This window comes from Brienomyrus brachyistius, chromosome 2, assembly GCF_023856365.1.
Source record: "Brienomyrus brachyistius isolate T26 chromosome 2, BBRACH_0.4, whole genome shotgun sequence".
Classification (NCBI taxonomy): Eukaryota; Metazoa; Chordata; class Actinopteri; order Osteoglossiformes; family Mormyridae; genus Brienomyrus; species Brienomyrus brachyistius.
In genome coordinates, this window is record NC_064534.1 from 40,754,448 (window position 1) to 40,772,072 (window position 17,625).

Sequence of the window (17,625 nt, forward strand, 5' to 3'; positions counted from 1 at the left end):
GGAGTAATGTTTGCCGGCGGGGGACGTGCGGCGATTAACCTGTGCGGTAGTGAAAAGGAGTTAAAGAGAAGGAAGTGTGCGGATGCGGAAAGAATGGAATAATTGTGGTAGGCTGCCGGCTGAGTAGTTTGGTGAATGTTTGGTGTGGTTCCGGCACTGCCGATTGGATGGTGGGGCTGCAGTGTGAGTCAGATAAAAAAAAAAAAAAAAACAGGAGTAGGATCCAATGGGACTAACTGGCATGTATAGACGCGTGTAATGCAAAAGGGCTATTTTTGGTAGCGTCTCTCGCTTACGGCCATACCACCCTGAACGCGCCCGATCTCGTCTGATCTTGGAAGCTAAACAGGCTAGGGTCTGGTTAGTACTTGAATGGGAGACCACCTGGGAATACCAGGTGCTGTAAGCTTTTCTCACTTTTACTTTATACAGGGGGCGCTCCACTTCACGATTAATTTAAATGTATCACTCCCCTTCCATTTTACTATTTTATATATTTCTTTTTTCTCTCATTCATAAAGGCAGCTTTTACACACCGTTTTACTCTAAATACTGCCTGGTAATTCTAGGTGCTGTAAGCTGTTCGTGCCTTTATTCCACCAGGGCGCGATCTTCTCACAAACTTGAAGACTGTCACTCCCCATTCACGTTTTACAACTTATTGTTAATAATAAAGAGACAGCTTTTTACACACAGTTTTAAACAAAGTACTAATATAATTCCTCTTCAACTCACCGCTTTGTTTTCTATGCAAAAACCACTTCGCCACAGAATATTCGATATTATTGGCATATTATCTGCTCTTCTCCTCCTTTCAAAACTTGCTAAAAGCTGTATTTAAAAGAGCAGGTTGGCCGGGGTAATTTACACACTTCAATGCCAGCTTAATGTTTAGGTTAGTGGGAATCACAGAAGAATTAGGGATGGAAACTTCTTTGCTGGTGGTAGAAGCGGTCTGGTGAATTTTTAGAGAGAAGAGGCTGTCGATGTTTGAATGTAGAAAATTGTTCTGGCTGCAGCCTGCAGTATGGACTTGTTGGTGTGTGTAGCTCCCAGTGCTCTGACAGCGCGACGTTTTGGAGAAGCATGTGATTCAACAGCTACCAGTGGGCTTCGTGCGGCAGAGATTTTGTGGCTGTTAGCGGAGTTGATAACAGAGGGTTGTTAAGAGAATCCTGCAAGAGGTAGGCAAAGGAGTAATGTTTGCCGGCGGGGGACGTGCAGCGATTAACCTGTGAGGTAGTGAAAAGGAGTTAAAGAGAAGGAAGTGTGCGGATGCGGAAAGAATGGAATAATTGTGGTAGGCTGCTGGCTGAGTAGTTTGGTGAATGTTTGGTGTGGGTCCGACGCTGCCGATTGGATGGTGGGGCTGCAGTGTGAGTCAGATAAAAAAAAAAAAAAGAACATTAGTAGGATCCAATGGGACTAACTGGCATGTATAGACGCGTGTAATGCAAAAGGGCTGTTTTTGGTCGCATCTCTCGCTTATGGCCATACCACCCTGAACACGCCCGATCTCATCCGATCTCGGAAGCCAAGCAGGGTAGGGTCTGGTTAGTACTTGAATGGGAGACCGCCTGGGAATACCAGGTGCTGTAAGCTTTTCTCACTTTTACTTTATACAGGGGGCGCTCCACTTCACGATTAATTTAAATGTATCACTCCCCTTCCATTTTACTATTTTATATATTTCTTTTTTCTCTCATTCATAAAGGCAGCTTTTACACACCGTTTTACTCTAAATACTGCCTGGTAATTCTAGGTGCTGTAAGCTGTTCGTGCCTTTATTCCACCAGGGCGCGATCTTCTCACAAACTTGAAGACTGTCACTCCCCATTCACGTTTTACAACTTATTGTTAATAATAAAGAGACAGCTTTTTACACACAGTTTTAAACAAAGTACTAATATAATTCCTCTTCAACTCACCGCTTTGTTTTCTATGCAAAAACCACTTCGCCACAGAATATTCGATATTATTGGCATATTATCTGCTCTTCTCCTCCTTTCAAAACTTGCTAAAAGCTGTATTTAAAAGAGCAGGTTGGCCGGGGTAATTTACACCCTTCAATGCCAGCTTAATGTTTAGGTTAGTGGGAATCACAGAAGAATTAGGGATGGAAACTTCTTTGCTGGTGGTAGAAGCGGTCTGGTGAATTTTTAGAGAGAAGAGGCTGTCGATGTTTGAATGTAGAAAATTGTTCTGGCTGCAGCCTGCAGTATGGACTTGTTGGTGTGTGTAGCTCCCAGTGCTCTGACAGCGCGACGTTTTGGAGAAGCATGTGATTCAACAGCTACCAGTGGGCTTCGTGCGGCAGAGATTTTGTGGCTGTTAGCGGAGTTGATAACAGAGGGTTGTTAAGAGAATCCTGCAAGAGGTAGGCAAAGGAGTAATGTTTGCCGGCGGGGGACGTGCAGCGATTAACCTGTGAGGTAGTGAAAAGGAGGTAAAGAGAAGGAAGTGTGCGGATGCGGAAAGAATGGAATAATTGTGGTAGGCTGCCGGCTGAGTAGTTTGGTGAATGTTTGGTGTGGGTCCGGCGCTGCCGATTGGATGGTGGGGCTGCAGTGTGAGTCAGATAAAAAAAAAAAAAAAACCAGGAGTAGGATCCAATGGGACTAACTGGCATGTATAGACGCGTGTAATGCAAAAGGGCTGTTTTTGGTAGCATCTCTCGCTTACGGCCATACCACCCTGAACACGCCCGATCTCATCTGATCACGGAAGCCAAGCAGCGTAGGGTCTGGTTAGTATTTGGATGGGAGACCTCCTGGGAATACCAGGTGCTGTAAGCTTTTCTCACTTTTACTTTATACAGGGGGCGCTCCACTTCACGATTAATTTAAATCTATCACTCCCCTTCCATTTTACTATTTTATATATATATATTTTTTTTTTCTCTCATTCATGAAGGCAGCTTTTACACACGTTTTACTCTAAATACTGCCTGGTAATTCTAGGTGCTGTAAGCTGTTCGTGCCTTTATTCCACCAGGGCGCGATCTTCTCACAAACTTGAAGACTGTCACTCCCCATTCACGTTTTACAACTTATTGTTAATGATAAAGAGACAGCTTTTTACACACAGTTTTAAACAAAGTACTGATATAATTCCTCTTCAACTCACCGCTTTGTTTTCTATGCAAAAACCACTTCGCCACAGAAGACTCGATGTTATTGGCAAAGCAAGGTCTGCTCTTCTCCTCCCTTCAAAACTTGCTAAAAGCTTTATTTAAAAGAGCAGGTTGGCCGGGGTAATTCACACCCTTCAATGCCAGATTAATGTTTAGGATAGTGGGAATCACAGAGGTATTAGGGATGGAAACTTCTTTGCTGGTGGTAGAAGCGGTCTGGTGAATTTTTAGAGAGAAGAGGCCGTCGATGTTTCAATGTAGAAAATTGTTCTGGATGCAGCCTGCAGTATGGACTTGTTGGTGTGTGTAGCTCCCAGTGTTCTGACAGCGCGACGTTTTGGGGAAGCATGTGATTCAACAGCTACCAGTGGGCTTCGTGCGGCAGAGATTTTGTGGCTGTTAGCGGAGTTGATAACACAGGGTTGTTAAGAGAAGCCTGCATGAGGTAGGCAAAGGAGTAATGTTTGCCGGCGGGGGACGTGCGGCGATTAACCTGTGCGGTAGTGAAAAGGAGTTAAAGAGAAGGAAGTGTGCGGATGCGGAAAGAATGGAATAATTGTGGTAGGCTGCCGGCTGAGTAGTTTGGTGAATGTTTGGTGTGGTTCCGGCACTGCCGATTGGATGGTGGGGCTGCAGTGTGAGTCAGATAAAAAAAAAAAAAAAACCAGGAGTAGGATCCAATGGGACTAACTGGCATGTATAGACGCGTGTAATGCAAAAGGGCTATTTTTGGTAGCGTCTCTCACTTACGGCCATACCACCCTGAACGCGCCCGATTTCGTCTGATCTTGGAAGCTAAGCAGGCTAGGGTCTGGTTAGTACTTGAATGGGAGACCGTCTGGGAATACCAGGTGCTGTAAGCTTTTCTCACTTTTACTTTATACAGGGGGCGCTCCACTTCACGATTAATTTAAATGTATCACTCCCCTTCCATTTTACTATTTTATATATTTCTTTTTTCTCTCATTCATAAAGGCAGCTTTTACACACCGTTTTACTCTAAATACTGCCTGGTAATTATAGCTGCTGTAAGCTGTTCGTGCCTTTATTCCACCAGGGCGCGATCTTCTCACAAACTTGAAGACTGTCACTCCCCATTCACGTTTTACAACTTATTGTTAATAATAAAGAGACAGCTTTTTACACACAGTTTTAAACAAAGTACTAATATAATTCCTCTTCAACTCACCGCTTTGTTTTCTATGCAAAAACCACTTCGCCACAGAATATTCGATATTATTGGCATATTATCTGCTCTTCTCCTCCTTTCAAAACTTGCTAAAAGCTGTATTTAAAAGAGCAGGTTGGCCGGGGTAATTTCCACACTTCAATGCCAGCTTAATGTTTAGGTTAGTGGGAATCACAGAAGAATTAGGGATGGAAACTTCTTTGCTGGTGGTAGAAGCGGTCTGGTGAATTTTTAGAGAGAAGAGGCTGTCGATGTTTGAATGTAGAAAATTGTTCTGGCTGCAGCCTGCAGTATGGACTTGTTGGTGTGTGTAGCTCCCAGTGCTCTGACAGCGCGACGTTTTGGAGAAGCATGTGATTCAACAGCTACCAGTGGGCTTCGTGCGGCAGAGATTTTGTGGCTGTTAGCGGAGTTGATAACAGAGGGTTGTTAAGAGAATCCTGCAAGAGGTAGGCAAAGGAGTAATGTTTGCCGGCGGGGGACGTGCAGCGATTAACCTGTGAGGTAGTGAAAAGGAGTTAAAGAGAAGGAAGTGTGCGGATGCGGAAAGAATGGAATAATTGTGGTAGGCTGCTGGCTGAGTAGTTTGGTGAATGTTTGGTGTGGGTCCGGCGCTGCCGATTGGATGGTGGGGCTGCAGTGTGAGTCAGATAAAAAAAAAAAAAAGAACATTAGTAGGATCCAATGGGACTAACTGGCATGTATAGACGCGTGTAATGCAAAAGGGCTGTTTTTGGTCGCATCTCTCGCTTATGGCCATACCACCCTGAACACGCCCGATCTCATCCGATCTCGGAAGCCAAGCAGGGTAGGGTCTGGTTAGTACTTGGATGGGAGACCTCCTGGGAATACCAGGTGCTGTAAGCTTATCTCACTTTTACTTTATACAGGGGGCGCTCCACTTCACGATTAATTTAAATCTATCACTCCCCTTCCATTTTATTATTTTATATATATATATATTTTTTTTCTCTCATTCATAAAGGCAGCTTTTACACACGTTTTACTCTAAATACTGCCTGGTAATTCTAGGTGCTGTAAGCTGTTCGTGCCTTTATTCCACCAGGGCGCGATCTTCTCACAAACTTGAAGACTGTCACTCCCCATTCACGTTTTACAACTTATTGTTAATGATAAAGAGACAGCTTTTTACACACAGTTTTAAACAAAGTACTGATATAATTCCTCTTCAACTCACCGCTTTGTTTTCTATGCAAAAACCACTTCGCCACAGAAGACTCGATATGATTGGCAAAGCAAGGTCTGCTCTTCTCCTCCCTTCAAAACTTGCTAAAAGCTTTATTTAAAAGAGCAGGTTGGCCGGGGTAATTCACACCCTTCAATGCCAGATTAATGTTTAGGTTAGTGGGAATCACAGAGGTATTAGGGATGGAAACTTCTTTGCTGGTGGTAGAAGCGGTCTGGTGAATTTTTAGAGAGAAGAGGCCGTCGATGTTTCAATGTAGAAAATTGTTCTGGATGCAGCCTGCAGTATGGACTTGTTGGTGTGTGTAGCTCCCAGTGTTCTGACAGCGCGACGTTTTGGGGAAGCATGTGATTCAACAGCTACCAGTGGGCTTCGTGCGGCAGAGATTTTGTGGCTGTTAGCGGAGTTGATAACACAGGGTTGTTAAGAGAAGCCTGCATGAGGTAGGCAAAGGAGTAATGTTTGCCGGCGGGGGACGTGCGGCGATTAACCTGTGCGGTAGTGAAAAGGAGTTAAAGAGAAGGAAGTGTGCGGATGCGGAAAGAATGGAATAATTGTGGTAGGCTGCCGGCTGAGTAGTTTGGTGAATGTTTGGTGTGGTTCCGGCACTGCCGATTGGATGGTGGGGCTGCAGTGTGAGTCAGATAAAAAAAAAAAAAAAACAGGAGTAGGATCCAATGGGACTAACTGGCATGTATAGACGCGTGTAATGCAAAAGGGCTATTTTTGGTAGCGTCTCTCACTTACGGCCATACCACCCTGAACGCGCCCGATCTCGTCTGATCTTGGAAGCTAAGCAGGCTAGGGTCTGGTTAGTACTTGAATGGGAGACCACCTGGGAATACCAGGTGCTGTAAGCTTTTCTCACTTTTACTTTATACAGGGGGCGCTCCACTTCACGATTAATTTAAATGTATCACTCCCCTTCCATTTTACTATTTTATATATTTCTTTTTTCTCTCATTCATAAAGGCAGCTTTTACACACCGTTTTACTCTAAATACTGCCTGGTAATTATAGCTGCTGTAAGCTGTTCGTGCCTTTATTCCACCAGGGCGCGATCTTCTCACAAACTTGAAGACTGTCACTCCCCATTCACGTTTTACAACTTATTGTTAATAATAAAGAGACAGCTTTTTACACACAGTTTTAAACAAAGTACTAATATAATTCCTCTTCAACTCACCGCTTTGTTTTCTATGCAAAAACCACTTCGCCACAGAATATTCGATATTATTGGCATATTATCTGCTCTTCTCCTCCTTTCAAAACTTGCTAAAAGCTGTATTTAAAAGAGCAGGTTGGCCGGGGTAATTTACACACTTCAATGCCAGCTTAATGTTTAGGTTAGTGGGAATCACAGAAGAATTAGGGATGGAAACTTCTTTGCTGGTGGTAGAAGCGGTCTGGTGAATTTTTAGAGAGAAGAGGCTGTCGATGTTTGAATGTAGAAAATTGTTCTGGCTGCAGCCTGCAGTATGGACTTGTTGGTGTGTGTAGCTCCCAGTGCTCTGACAGCGCGACGTTTTGGAGAAGCATGTGATTCAACAGCTACCAGTGGGCTTCGTGCGGCAGAGATTTTGTGGCTGTTAGCGGAGTTGATAACAGAGGGTTGTTAAGAGAATCCTGCAAGAGGTAGGCAAAGGAGTAATGTTTGCCGGCGGGGGACGTGCAGCGATTAACCTGTGAGGTAGTGAAAAGGAGTTAAAGAGAAGGAAGTGTGCGGATGCGGAAAGAATGGAATAATTGTGGTAGGCTGCTGGCTGAGTAGTTTGGTGAATGTTTGGTGTGGGTCCGACGCTGCCGATTGGATGGTGGGGCTGCAGTGTGAGTCAGATAAAAAAAAAAAAAAGAACATTAGTAGGATCCAATGGGACTAACTGGCATGTATAGACGCGTGTAATGCAAAAGGGCTGTTTTTGGTCGCATCTCTCGCTTATGGCCATACCACCCTGAACACGCCCGATCTCATCCGATCTCGGAAGCCAAGCAGGGTAGGGTCTGGTTAGTACTTGGATGGGAGACCTCCTGGGAATACCAGGTGCTGTAAGCTTATCTCACTTTTACTTTATACAGGGGGCGCTCCACTTCACGATTAATTTAAATCTATCACTCCCCTTCCATTTTACTATTTTATATATATATATATTTTTTTTCTCTCATTCATGAAGGCAGCTTTTACACACGTTTTACTCTAAATACTGCCTGGTAATTCTAGGTGCTGTAAGCTGTTCGTGCCTTTATTCCACCAGGGCGCGATCTTCTCACAAACTTGAAGACTGTCACTCCCCATTCACGTTTTACAACTTATTGTTAATGATAAAGAGACAGCTTTTTACACACAGTTTTAAACAAAGTACTGATATAATTCCTCTTCAACTCACCGCTTTGTTTTCTATGCAAAAACCACTTCGCCACAGAAGACTCGATATTATTGGCAAAGCAAGGTCTGCTCTTCTCCTCCCTTCAAAACTTGCTAAAAGCTTTATTTAAAAGAGCAGGTTGGCCGGGGTAATTCACACCCTTCAATGCCAGATTAATGTTTAGGTTAGTGGGAATAACAGAGGTATTAGGGATGGAAACTTCTTTGCTGGTGGTAGAAGCGGTCTGGTGAATTTTTAGAGAGAAGAGGCCGTCGATGTTTCAATGTAGAAAATTGTTCTGGATGCAGCCTGCAGTATGGACTTGTTGGTGTGTGTAGCTCCCAGTGTTCTGACAGCGCGACGTTTTGGGGAAGCATGTGATTCAACAGCTACCAGTGGGCTTCGTGCGGCAGAGATTTTGTGGCTGTTAGCGGAGTTGATAACACAGGGTTGTTAAGAGAAGCCTGCATGAGGTAGGCAAAGGAGTAATGTTTGCCGGCGGGGGACGTGCGGCGATTAACCTGTGCGGTAGTGAAAAGGAGTTAAAGAGAAGGAAGTGTGCGGATGCGGAAAGAATGGAATAATTGTGGTAGGCTGCCGGCTGAGTAGTTTGGTGAATGTTTGGTGTGGTTCCGGCACTGCCGATTGGATGGTGGGGCTGCAGTGTGAGTCAGATAAAAAAAAAAAAAAAAACAGGAGTAGGATCCAATGGGACTAACTGGCATGTATAGACGCGTGTAATGCAAAAGGGCTATTTTTGGTAGCGTCTCTCGCTTACGGCCATACCACCCTGAACGCGCCCGATCTCGTCTGATCTTGGAAGCTAAACAGGCTAGGGTCTGGTTAGTACTTGAATGGGAGACCGCCTGGGAATACCAGGTGCTGTAAGCTTTTCTCACTTTTACTTTATACAGGGGGCGCTCCACTTCACGATTAATTTAAATGTATCACTCCCCTTCCATTTTACTATTTTATATATTTCTTTTTTCTCTCATTCATAAAGGCAGCTTTTACACACCGTTTTACTCTAAATACTGCCTGGTAATTCTAGGTGCTGTAAGCTGTTCGTGCCTTTATTCCACCAGGGCGCGATCTTCTCACAAACTTGAAGACTGTCACTCCCCATTCACGTTTTACAACTTATTGTTAATAATAAAGAGACAGCTTTTTACACACAGTTTTAAACAAAGTACTAATATAATTCCTCTTCAACTCACCGCTTTGTTTTCTATGCAAAAACCACTTCGCCACAGAATATTCGATATTATTGGCATATTATCTGCTCTTCTCCTCCTTTCAAAACTTGCTAAAAGCTGTATTTAAAAGAGCAGGTTGGCCGGGGTAATTTACACCCTTCAATGCCAGCTTAATGTTTAGGTTAGTGGGAATCACAGAAGAATTAGGGATGGAAACTTCTTTGCTGGTGGTAGAAGCGGTCTGGTGAATTTTTAGAGAGAAGAGGCTGTCGATGTTTGAATGTAGAAAATTGTTCTGGCTGCAGCCTGCAGTATGGACTTGTTGGTGTGTGTAGCTCCCAGTGCTCTGACAGCGCGACGTTTTGGAGAAGCATGTGATTCAACAGCTACCAGTGGGCTTCGTGCGGCAGAGATTTTGTGGCTGTTAGCGGAGTTGATAACAGAGGGTTGTTAAGAGAATCCTGCAAGAGGTAGGCAAAGGAGTAATGTTTGCCGGCGGGGGACGTGCAGCGATTAACCTGTGAGGTAGTGAAAAGGAGGTAAAGAGAAGGAAGTGTGCGGATGCGGAAAGAATGGAATAATTGTGGTAGGCTGCCGGCTGAGTAGTTTGGTGAATGTTTGGTGTGGGTCCGGCGCTGCCGATTGGATGGTGGGGCTGCAGTGTGAGTCAGATAAAAAAAAAAAAAAAACCAGGAGTAGGATCCAATGGGACTAACTGGCATGTATAGACGCGTGTAATGCAAAAGGGCTGTTTTTGGTAGCATCTCTCGCTTACGGCCATACCACCCTGAACACGCCCGATCTCATCTGATCTCGGAAGCCAAGCAGCGTAGGGTCTGGTTAGTATTTGGATGGGAGACCTCCTGGGAATACCAGGTGCTGTAAGCTTTTCTCACTTTTACTTTATACAGGGGGCGCTCCACTTCACGATTAATTTAAATCTATCACTCCCCTTCCATTTTACTATTTCATATATATATATATTTTTTTTTTCTCTCATTCATAAAGGCAGCTTTTAGAAACCGTTTTACTCTAAATACTTCCTGGTAATTCTAGGTGCTGTAAGCTGTTCGTGCCTTTATTCCACCAGGGCGCGATCTTCTCACAAACTTGAAGACTGTCACTCCCCATTCACGTTTTACAACTTATTGTTAATGATAAAGAGACAGCTTTTTACACACAGTTTTAAACAAAGTACTGATATTATTCCTCTTCAACTGACCGCTTTGTTTTCTATGCAAAAACCACTTCGCCACAGAAGACTCGATATTATTGGCATAGCAAGTTCTGCTCTTCTCCTTTCAAAACTTGCTAAAAGCTGTATTTAAAAGAACAGATTGGCCGGGGTAATTCACACCCTTCAATGCCAGCTTAATGTTTAGGTTAGTGGGAATCACAGAGGAATTAGGGATGGAAACTTCTTTGCTGGTGGTAGAAGCGGTCTGGTGAATTTTTAGAGAGAAGAGGCCGTCGATGTTTGAATGTAGAAAATTGATCTGGCTGCAGCCTGCAGTATGGACTTGTTGGTGTGTGTAGCTCCCAGTGTTCTGACAGCGCGACGTTTTGGGGAAGCATGTGATTCAGCAGCTACCAGTGGGCTTCGTGCGGCGGAGATTTTGTGGCTGTTAGCGGAGTTGATAACAGAGGGTCGTTAAGAGAAGCCTACATGCAGTAGGCAAAGGAGTAATGTTTGCCGGCGGGGGACGTGCGGCGATTAACCTGTGCGGTAGTGAAAAGGAGTTAAAAAGAAGGAAGTGTGCGGATCCGGAAAGAATGGAATAATTGTGGTAGGCTGCCGGCTGAGTAGTTTGGTGAATGTTTGGTGTGGGTCCGGCGCTGCCGATTGGATGGTGGGGCTGCAGTGTGAGTCAGATAAAAAAAAAAAAAACCAGGAGTAGGATCCAATGGGACTAACTGGCATGTATAGACGCGTGTAATGCAAAATGGCTGTTTTTGGTAGCATCTCTCGCTTATGGCCATACCACCCTGAACACGCCCGATCTCGTCTGATCTTGGAAGCTAAGCAGGGTAGGGTCTGGTTAGTACTTGGATGGGAAACCACCTGGGAATACCAGGTGCTGTAAGCTTTTCTCACTTTTACTTTATACAGGGGGCGCTCCACTTCACGATTAATTTAAATCTATCACTCCCCTTCCATTTTACTATTTTATATATATTTATATTTTTTTTCTCTCATTCATAAAGGCAGCTTTTAGAAACCGTTTTACTCTAAATACTTCCTGGTAATTCTAGGTGCTGTAAGCTGTTCGTGCCTTTATTCCACCAGGTCGCGATCTTCTCACAAACTTGAAGACTGTCACTCCCCATTCACGTTTTACAACTTATTGTTAATGATAAAGAGACAGCTTTTTACACACAGTTTTAAACAAAGTACTGATATTATTCCTCTTCAACTGACCGCTTTGTTTTCTATGCAAAAACCACTTCGCCACAGAAGACTCGATATTATTGGCATAGCAAGTTCTGCTCTTCTCCTTTCAAAACTTGCTAAAAGCTGTATTTAAAAGAACAGATTGGCCGGGGTAATTCACACCCTTCAATGCCAGCTTAATGTTTAGGTTAGTGGGAATCACAGAGGAATTAGGGATGGAAACTTCTTTGCTGGTGGTAGAAGCGGTCTGGTGAATTTTTAGAGAGAAGAGGCCGTCGATGTTTGAATGTAGAAAATTGTTCTGGCTGCAGCCTGCAGTATGGACTTGTTGGTGTGTGTAGCTCCAAGTGTTCTGACAGCGCGACGTTTTGGGGAAGCATGTGATTCAGCAGCTACCAGTGGGCTTCGTGCGGCGGAGATTTTGTGGCTGTTAGCGGAGTTGATAACAGAGGGTCGTTAAGAGAAGCCTGCATGCAGTAGGCAAAGGAGTAATGTTTGCCGGCGGGGGACGTGCAGCGATTAACCTGTGAGGTAGTGAAAAGGAGGTAAAGAGAAGGAAGTGTGCGGATGCGGAAAGAATGGAATAATTGTGGTAGGCTGCCGGCTGAGTAGTTTGGTGAATGTTTGGTGTGGGTCCGGCGCTGCCGATTGGATGGTGGGGCTGCAGTGTGAGTCAGATAAAAAAAAAAAAAAAACCAGGAGTAGGATCCAATGGGACTAACTGGCATGTATAGACGCGTGTAATGCAAAAGGGCTGTTTTTGGTAGCATCTCTCGCTTACGGCCATACCACCCTGAACACGCCCGATCTCATCTGATCTCGGAAGCCAAGCAGCGTAGGGTCTGGTTAGTATTTGGATGGGAGACCTCCTGGGAATACCAGGTGCTGTAAGCTTTTCTCACTTTTACTTTATACAGGGGGCGCTCCACTTCACGATTAATTTAAATCTATCACTCCCCTTCCATTTTACTATTTCATATATATATATATTTTTTTTTCTCTCATTCATAAAGGCAGCTTTTAGAAACCGTTTTACTCTAAATACTTCCTGGTAATTCTAGGTGCTGTAAGCTGTTCGTGCCTTTATTCCACCAGGGCGCGATCTTCTCACAAACTTGAAGACTGTCACTCCCCATTCACGTTTTACAACTTATTGTTAATGATAAAGAGACAGCTTTTTACACACAGTTTTAAACAAAGTACTGATATTATTCCTCTTCAACTGACCGCTTTGTTTTCTATGCAAAAACCACTTCGCCACAGAAGACTCGATATTATTGGCATAGCAAGTTCTGCTCTTCTCCTTTCAAAACTTGCTAAAAGCTGTATTTAAAAGAACAGATTGGCCGGGGTAATTCACACCCTTCAATGCCAGCTTAATGTTTAGGTTAGTGGGAATCACAGAGGAATTAGGGATGGAAACTTCTTTGCTGGTGGTAGAAGCGGTCTGGTGAATTTTTAGAGAGAAGAGGCCGTCGATGTTTGAATGTAGAAAATTGATCTGGCTGCAGCCTGCAGTATGGACTTGTTGGTGTGTGTAGCTCCCAGTGTTCTGACAGCGCGACGTTTTGGGGAAGCATGTGATTCAGCAGCTACCAGTGGGCTTCGTGCGGCGGAGATTTTGTGGCTGTTAGCGGAGTTGATAACAGAGGGTCGTTAAGAGAAGCCTACATGCAGTAGGCAAAGGAGTAATGTTTGCCGGCGGGGGACGTGCGGCGATTAACCTGTGCGGTAGTGAAAAGGAGTTAAAAAGAAGGAAGTGTGCGGATGCGGAAAGAATGGAATAATTGTGGTAGGCTGCCGGCTGAGTAGTTTGGTGAATGTTTGGTGTGGGTCCGGCGCTGCCGATTGGATGGTGGGGCTGCAGTGTGAGTCAGATAAAAAAAAAAAAAACCAGGAGTAGGATCCAATGGGACTAACTGGCATGTATAGACGCGTGTAATGCAAAATGGCTGTTTTTGGTAGCATCTCTCGCTTATGGCCATACCACCCTGAACACGCCCGATCTCGTCTGATCTTGGAAGCTAAGCAGGGTAGGGTCTGGTTAGTACTTGGATGGGAAACCACCTGGGAATACCAGGTGCTGTAAGCTTTTCTCACTTTTACTTTATACAGGGGGCGCTCCACTTCACGATTAATTTAAATCTATCACTCCCCTTCCATTTTACTATTTTATATATATTTATATTTTTTTTCTCTCATTCATAAAGGCAGCTTTTAGAAACCGTTTTACTCTAAATACTTCCTGGTAATTCTAGGTGCTGTAAGCTGTTCGTGCCTTTATTCCACCAGGTCGCGATCTTCTCACAAACTTGAAGACTGTCACTCCCCATTCACGTTTTACAACTTATTGTTAATGATAAAGAGACAGCTTTTTACACACAGTTTTAAACAAAGTACTGATATTATTCCTCTTCAACTGACCGCTTTGTTTTCTATGCAAAAACCACTTCGCCACAGAAGACTCGATATTATTGGCATAGCAAGTTCTGCTCTTCTCCTTTCAAAACTTGCTAAAAGCTGTATTTAAAAGAACAGATTGGCCGGGGTAATTCACACCCTTCAATGCCAGCTTAATGTTTAGGTTAGTGGGAATCACAGAGGAATTAGGGATGGAAACTTCTTTGCTGGTGGTAGAAGCGGTCTGGTGAATTTTTAGAGAGAAGAGGCCGTCGATGTTTGAATGTAGAAAATTGTTCTGGCTGCAGCCTGCAGTATGGACTTGTTGGTGTGTGTAGCTCCCAGTGTTCTGACAGCGCGACGTTTTGGGGAAGCATGTGATTCAGCAGCTACCAGTGGGCTTCGTGCGGCGGAGATTTTGTGGCTGTTAGCGGAGTTGATAACAGAGGGTCGTTAAGAGAAGCCTGCATGCAGTAGGCAAAGGAGTAATGTTTGCCGGCGGGGGACGTGCGGCGATTAACCTGTGTGGTAGTGAAAAGGAGTTAAAAAGAAGGAAGTGTGCGGATGCGGAAAGAATGGAATAATTGTGGTAGGCTGCCGGCTGAGTAGTTTGGTGAATGTTTGGTGTGGGTCCGGCGCTGCCGATTGGATGGTGGGGCTGCAGTGTGAGTCAGATAAAAAAAAAAAAACCAGGAGTAGGATCCAATGGGACTAACTGGCATGTATAGACGCGTGTAATGCAAAATGGCTGTTTTTGGTAGCATCTCTCGCTTACGGCCATACCACCCTGAACACACCCGATCTCGTCTGATCTTGGAAGCTAAGCAGGGTAGGGTCTGGTTAGTACTTGGATGGAAAACCACCTGGGAATACCAGGTGCTGTAAGCTTTTCTCACTTTTACTTTATACAGGGGGCGCTCCACTTCACGATTAATTTAAATCTATCACTCCCCTTCCATTTTACTATTTTATATATATTTATATTTTTTTTCTCTCATTCATAAAGGCAGCTTTTAGAAACCGTTTTACTCTAAATACTTCCTGGTAATTCTAGGTGCTGTAAGCTGTTCGTGCCTTTATTCCACCAGGTCGCGATCTTCTCACAAACTTGAAGACTGTCACTCCCCATTCACGTTTTACAACTTATTGTTAATGATAAAGAGACAGCTTTTTACACACAGTTTTAAACAAAGTACTGATATTATTCCTCTTCAACTGACCGCTTTGTTTTCTATGCAAAAACCACTTCGCCACAGAAGACTCGATATTATTGGCATAGCAAGTTCTGCTCTTCTCCTTTCAAAACTTGCTAAAAGCTGTATTTAAAAGAACAGATTGGCCGGGGTAATTCACACCCTTCAATGCCAGCTTAATGTTTAGGTTAGTGGGAATCACAGAGGAATTAGGGATGGAAACTTCTTTGCTGGTGGTAGAAGCGGTCTGGTGAATTTTTAGAGAGAAGAGGCCGTCGATGTTTGAATGTAGAAAATTGTTCTGGCTGCAGCCTGCAGTATGGACTTGTTGGTGTGTGTAGCTCCCAGTGTTCTGACAGCGCGACGTTTTGGGGAAGCATGTGATTCAGCAGCTACCAGTGGGCTTCGTGCGGCGGAGATTTTGTGGCTGTTAGCGGAGTTGATAACAGAGGGTCGTTAAGAGAAGCCTGCATGCAGTAGGCAAAGGAGTAATGTTTGCCGGCGGGGGACGTGCGGCGATTAACCTGTGTGGTAGTGAAAAGGAGTTAAAAAGAAGGAAGTGTGCGGATGCGGAAAGAATGGAATAATTGTGGTAGGCTGCCGGCTGAGTAGTTTGGTGAATGTTTGGTGTGGGTCCGGCGCTGCCGATTGGATGGTGGTGCTGCAGTGTGAGTTAGACAAAAAAAAAAAAACCAGGAGTAGGATCCAATGGGACTAACTGGCATGTATAGACGCGTGTAATGCAAAAGGGCTGTTTTTGGTAGCATCTCTCGCTTGCGGCCATACCACCCTGAACACGCCCGATCTCGTCTGATCTCGGAAGCCAAGCAGGGTATGGTCTGGTTAGTACTTAGATGGGAGACCACCTGGGATTACCAGGTGCTGTAAGCTTTTCTCACTTTTACTTTATACAGGGGGCGCTCCACTTCACGATTAATTTAAATCTATCACTCCCCTTCCATTTTACTATTATATATATATATTTTTTTTTTTTCTCTCATTCATAAAGGCAGCTTTTACACACCGTTTTACTCTAAATACTTCCTGGTAATTCTAGGTGCTGTAAGCTGTTCGTGCCTTTATTCCACCAGGGCGCGATCTTCTCACAAACTTGAAGACTGTCACTCCCCATTCACGTTTTACAACTTATTGTTAATGATAAAGAGACAGCTTTTTACACACAGTTTTAAACAAAGTTCTGATATTATTCCTCTTCAACTGACCGCTTTGTTTTCTATGCAAAAACCACTTCGCCACAGAAGACTCGATATTATTGGCATAGCAAGCTCTGCTCTTCTCCTTTCAAAACTTGCTAAAAGCTGTATTTAAAAGAACAGATTGGCCAGGGTAATTCACACCCTTCAATGCCAGCTTAATGTTTAGGTTAGTGGGAATCACAGAGGAATTAGGGATGGAAACTTCTTTGCTGGTGGTAGAAGCGGTCTGGTGAATTTTTAGAGAGAAGAGGCCGTCGATGTTTGAATGTAGAAAATTGTTCTGGCTGCAGCCTACAGTATGGACTTGTTGGTGTGTGTAGCTCCCAGTGTTCTGACAGCGCGACGTTTTGGGGAAGCATGTGATTCAGCAGCTACCAGTGGGCTTCGTGCGGCGGAGATTTTGTGGCTGTTAGCGGAGTTGATAACAGAGGGTCGTTAAGAGAAGCCTGCATGCAGTAGGCAAAGGAGTAATGTTTGCCGGCGGGGGACGTGCGGCGATTAACCTGTGCGGTAGTGAAAAGGAGTTAAAAAGAAGGAAGTGTGCGGATGCGGAAAGAATGGAATAATTGTGGTAGGCTGCCGGCTGAGTAGTTTGGTGAATGTTTGGTGTGGGTCCGGCGCTGCCGATTGGATGGTGGTGCTGCAGTGTGAGTCAGATAAAAAAAAAAAAAACCAGGAGTAGAATCCAATGGGACTAACTGGCATGTATAGACGCGTGTAATGCAAAAGGGCTGTTTGTGGTAGCATCTCTCGCTTATGGCCATACCACCCTGAACACGCCTGATCTCATCTGATCTCGGAAGCCAAACAAGGTAGGGTCTGGTTAGTACTTGGATGGGAGACCTCCTGGGAATACCAGGTGCTGTAAGCTTTTCTCACTTTTACTTTATACAGGGGGCGCTCCACTTCACGATTAATTTAAATCTAGCACTCCCCTTCCATTTTACTATTTTATATATATATATTTTTTTTTCTCTCTTTCATAAAGCCAGCTTTTAGAAACCGTTTTACTCTAAATACTTCCTGGTAATTCTAGGTGCTGTAAGCTGTTCGTGCCTTTATTCCACCAGGGCGCGATCTTCTCACAAACTTGAAGACTGTCACTCCCCATTCACGTTTTACAACTTATTGTTAATGATAAAGAGACAGCTTTTTACACACAGTTTTAAACAAAGTACTGATATTATTCCTCTTCAACTGACCGCTTTGTTTTCTATGCAAAAACCACTTCGCCACAGAAGACTCGATATTATTGGCATAGCAAGCTCTGCTCTTCTCCTTTCAAAACTTGCTAAAAGCTGTATTTAAAAGAACAGATTGGCCAGGGTAATTCAC

The 17,625-nt window shown here is 44.1% G+C and overlaps 15 non-coding genes across 15 annotated transcripts; all 15 read left to right on the forward strand.

The window, feature by feature from the left end:
- The first annotated feature begins 290 nt into the window (after positions 1-290).
- On the forward strand, positions 291-409 carry LOC125736465 (5S ribosomal RNA). The gene has a single exon (XR_007395743.1). It is a non-coding gene; the product is annotated as a 5S ribosomal RNA (ribosomal RNA).
- Positions 410-1,483: 1,074 nt separating this feature from the next.
- On the forward strand, positions 1,484-1,602 carry LOC125733712 (5S ribosomal RNA). The gene has a single exon (XR_007393050.1). It is a non-coding gene; the product is annotated as a 5S ribosomal RNA (ribosomal RNA).
- A 1,074-nt stretch (positions 1,603-2,676) lies between these two features.
- On the forward strand, positions 2,677-2,795 carry LOC125730800 (5S ribosomal RNA). Its single transcript, XR_007391090.1, has one exon. It is a non-coding gene; the product is annotated as a 5S ribosomal RNA (ribosomal RNA).
- A 1,082-nt stretch (positions 2,796-3,877) lies between these two features.
- LOC125731125 (5S ribosomal RNA) lies at positions 3,878-3,996 on the forward strand. The gene has a single exon (XR_007391411.1). It is a non-coding gene; the product is annotated as a 5S ribosomal RNA (ribosomal RNA).
- Positions 3,997-5,070: 1,074 nt separating this feature from the next.
- On the forward strand, positions 5,071-5,189 carry LOC125732687 (5S ribosomal RNA). Its single transcript, XR_007392060.1, has one exon. It is a non-coding gene; the product is annotated as a 5S ribosomal RNA (ribosomal RNA).
- A 1,081-nt stretch (positions 5,190-6,270) lies between these two features.
- LOC125736853 (5S ribosomal RNA) lies at positions 6,271-6,389 on the forward strand. Its single transcript, XR_007396121.1, has one exon. It is a non-coding gene; the product is annotated as a 5S ribosomal RNA (ribosomal RNA).
- A 1,074-nt stretch (positions 6,390-7,463) lies between these two features.
- LOC125732688 (5S ribosomal RNA) lies at positions 7,464-7,582 on the forward strand. Its single transcript, XR_007392061.1, has one exon. It is a non-coding gene; the product is annotated as a 5S ribosomal RNA (ribosomal RNA).
- A 1,082-nt stretch (positions 7,583-8,664) lies between these two features.
- Positions 8,665-8,783, forward strand: LOC125736559 (5S ribosomal RNA). Its single transcript, XR_007395837.1, has one exon. It is a non-coding gene; the product is annotated as a 5S ribosomal RNA (ribosomal RNA).
- A 1,074-nt stretch (positions 8,784-9,857) lies between these two features.
- LOC125735770 (5S ribosomal RNA) lies at positions 9,858-9,976 on the forward strand. Its single transcript, XR_007395060.1, has one exon. It is a non-coding gene; the product is annotated as a 5S ribosomal RNA (ribosomal RNA).
- A 1,080-nt stretch (positions 9,977-11,056) lies between these two features.
- On the forward strand, positions 11,057-11,175 carry LOC125735040 (5S ribosomal RNA). Its single transcript, XR_007394339.1, has one exon. It is a non-coding gene; the product is annotated as a 5S ribosomal RNA (ribosomal RNA).
- A 1,080-nt stretch (positions 11,176-12,255) lies between these two features.
- Positions 12,256-12,374, forward strand: LOC125735771 (5S ribosomal RNA). Its single transcript, XR_007395061.1, has one exon. It is a non-coding gene; the product is annotated as a 5S ribosomal RNA (ribosomal RNA).
- Positions 12,375-13,453: 1,079 nt separating this feature from the next.
- Positions 13,454-13,572, forward strand: LOC125735042 (5S ribosomal RNA). Its single transcript, XR_007394341.1, has one exon. It is a non-coding gene; the product is annotated as a 5S ribosomal RNA (ribosomal RNA).
- A 1,077-nt stretch (positions 13,573-14,649) lies between these two features.
- Positions 14,650-14,768, forward strand: LOC125734929 (5S ribosomal RNA). The gene has a single exon (XR_007394231.1). It is a non-coding gene; the product is annotated as a 5S ribosomal RNA (ribosomal RNA).
- Positions 14,769-15,845: 1,077 nt separating this feature from the next.
- On the forward strand, positions 15,846-15,964 carry LOC125731147 (5S ribosomal RNA). The gene has a single exon (XR_007391432.1). It is a non-coding gene; the product is annotated as a 5S ribosomal RNA (ribosomal RNA).
- A 1,078-nt stretch (positions 15,965-17,042) lies between these two features.
- On the forward strand, positions 17,043-17,161 carry LOC125736331 (5S ribosomal RNA). The gene has a single exon (XR_007395612.1). It is a non-coding gene; the product is annotated as a 5S ribosomal RNA (ribosomal RNA).
- The last annotated feature ends 464 nt before the right edge of the window (positions 17,162-17,625 follow it).